Below are 3352 nucleotides of genomic sequence, written 5' to 3' on the forward strand. Positions count from 1 at the left end.
AGTTTAAAAAATCCTACCGAGTGGTGAGCAACCCTCCCACTCGGGGGCTTAGCTGCAGTCCAGTACTCGCCTAAGTTTAAAAAATCCTACCGAGTGGTGAGCAACCCTCCCACTCGGGGGCTTAGCTGCAGTCCAGTACTCGCCTAAGTTTAAAAAATCCTACCGAGTGGTGAGCAACCCTCCCACTCGGGGGCTTAGCTGCAGTCCAGTACTCGCCTAAGTTTAAAAAGTCCTACCGAGTGGTGAGCAACCCTCCCACTTGAGGGCTTAGATGCAGTCCAGTACTCGCCTAAGTTTAAAAAGTCCTACCGAGTGGTGAGCAACCCTCCCACTCGGGGGCTTAGCTACAGTCCAGTACTCGCCTAAGGTTTAAAGTCCATCCTTATCCGCAAGGACAACAAGGTGCAAATTGATAACCCACAAGTATAAGGGATCGCAACAGTTTTCGATAAGTCAGAGTGTCGAACCCAACGAGGAGCTAAAGGTAGAACAAATATTCCCTCAAGTTCTATCGACCACCAATACAACTCTACGCACGCTTGACGTTCGCTTTACCTAGAACAATTATGAAACTAGAAGTACTTTGTAGGTGTTGTTGGATAGGTTTGCAAGATAATAAAGAGCACGTAAATAAAAAGTAGGGGCTGTTTAGATTAGGAAACAATAAAGTAAATATAGCGAGTGTGGAAAAGTGGTGGTAGGAGTTGCGAAATTGCCCCTAAGCAATTGACTACTTTACTAGACCAATCGCAAGTATTATGTGGGAGAGGCCACTGCTACCATGTCATCCCTGACTTGGGATTCTATGCACTTATGATTGGAACTATTAGCAAGCATCCGCAACTACTAATGTTCATTAAGGTAAAACCCAACCATAACATTAAGATATATTGGTCCCCCTTCAATCCCATATGCATCAATTTCTATGCTAGGTTGAAGCTTCTGTCGCTCTTGCCCTCCAATACATAGTCTTGTCAACATACAACTAACCCTATGGAGTGATCCATGCGTGCAATCATGATGGGCACCAAAGGACAACAACATAACCACAAGAAAATTAAATCAATCATAGCAATTCATCAACCACCGATAGGACAACGAAAATCTACTCAGACATCATATGATGGCAACACATCATTGGATAATAACATGAAGCATAAAGCACCATGTTCAAGTAGAGGGTACGGCGGATTGCGGGAGAGTGGAACACTGTAGATAGAGGGGGAAAGGTGATGGAGATGTTGGTGAAGATGGCAGAGGTGTTGGTGTAGATTGCGGTGATGATGATGGCCCCCGGTGGCACTCCGGTGCCACCGGAAGCGAGGGGGAGAGAGCCCCCCTCCTTATTCTTCTTCCTTGACCTCCTCCCTAGATGGGAGAAGGGTTTCCCCTCTGGTCCATGGCCTCCATGGCACGGGAGGGGCGAGAGCCCCTCTGAGATTGGATCTGTCTCTCTGTCTCTCTCTGTTTCTGCATTCTGTTCTGGCTCTGTTTCACCGTTTCATATATTACCGGAGATCCGTAACTCCGATTGGGCTGAAATTTTATCATGATCTCTATCCGGATATTAGCTTTCTTGCGGCGAAAGAAGGGCACCAACCGCCTTACAGGGTGGCCACGAGGGTCAGGGGCGCGCCTGACACCCTGGGGCGCGCCCCCTACCTCGTGGGCCCCTCGAGCATCATCTTGCGTGGATTCTTCTTCCCAAAAATCATATATATTCCAAAAAAATCTTCTTCATTTTTTATTCCGTTTGGACTCGGTTTGATATGGATATTCTGCGAAACAAAAAACATGCAACAAACAGGAACTGACACTGGGCACTGGATCAATATGTTAGTCCCAAAAATAGTATAAAAAGTTGCCAAAAGTATATGAAAGTTGAATAATATTGGCATGGAACAATCAAAAATTATAGATACAACGGAGACGTATCAGCATTCCCAAGCTTAATTCCTACTCATCCTCGAGTAGGTAAATGATAAAAAAAGATAATTTTTTATGTGAAATGCTACCTAGCATAATCTTGATCATATGTCTAATCATGGCATGAATATTAAGATATGAGTGATTCAAAGCAATAGTCTATCATTTGACATAAAAACAATAATACTTCAAGCCCACTAATAAAGCAATCATGTCTTTTCAAAATAACAAGACCAAAGAAAGTTATCCCTACAAAATCATATAGTCTGGCTATGCTCCATCTTCACCACACAAAATATTCACATCATGCACAACCCCGATGATAAGCCAAGCAATTGTTTCATACTTTTGACGTTCTCAAACCTTTTCAACTTTCACGCAATACATGAGCGTGAGCCATGGACATAGCACTATAGGTGGAATAGAATATGATGGTGGAGGAGACAAAAAGGAGAAGATAGTCTCACATCAACTCGGCGTATCAATGGGCTATATGGAGATGCCCATTAATAGATATCAATGTGAGTGAGTAGGGATTGCCATGCAACGGATGCACTAGAGCTATAAGTGTATGAAAGCTCTAACTGAAACTAAGTGGATGTGCATCCAACTTGCTTGCTCATGAAGACCTCGGGCATTTGAGGAAGCCCATCATCGGAATATACAAGCCAAGTTCTATAATGAAAATTCCCACTAGTATATGAAAGTGATAACTCAAGAGACTCTCTATATGAAGAACATGGTTCTACTTTGAAGCACAAGTGTGGAAAAAGGATAGTAGCATTGCCCCTTCTCTCTTTTTCTCTCATTTTTTTGTTTTCTTTTTTCTTCTTTTCTTGGGCCTTCTCTTTTTTTGGCCTTTCTCCTTTTTTTAATTTTATTTTTTTCGTCTGGAGTCTCATCCTGACTTGTGGGGGAATCATAGTCTCCATCATCCTTTCCTCACTGGGGCAATGCTCTAATAATGATGATCATCACACTTTTATTTACTTACAACTCGATATTACAACTCGATATCTAGAACAAAGATATGACTCTATATGAATGCCTCCGGCGGTGTACCGGGATGTGCAATGATCTAGCGTAGCAATGACATCAAAAAACGGAAAAGCCATGAAAACATCATGCTAGCTATCTTACGATCATGCAAAGCATTATGACAATAAATGCTCAAGTCATGTATATGATGATGATGAAAGTTGCATGGCAATATATCTCGGAATGGCTATGGAAATGCCATGATAGGTAGGTATGGTGGCTGTTTTGAGGAAGGTATATGGTGGGTTTATGGTACCGGCGAAAGTTGCGCAATACTAGAGAGGCTAGCAATGGTGGAAGGGTGAGAGTGCGTATAATCCATGGACTCAACATTAGTCATAAAGAACTCACATACTTATTGCAAAAATCTATTAGTTATCGAAACAAA

This window comes from Triticum dicoccoides, chromosome 1A (assembly GCF_002162155.2).
Source record: "Triticum dicoccoides isolate Atlit2015 ecotype Zavitan chromosome 1A, WEW_v2.0, whole genome shotgun sequence".
Classification (NCBI taxonomy): domain Eukaryota; kingdom Viridiplantae; phylum Streptophyta; class Magnoliopsida; order Poales; family Poaceae; genus Triticum; species Triticum dicoccoides.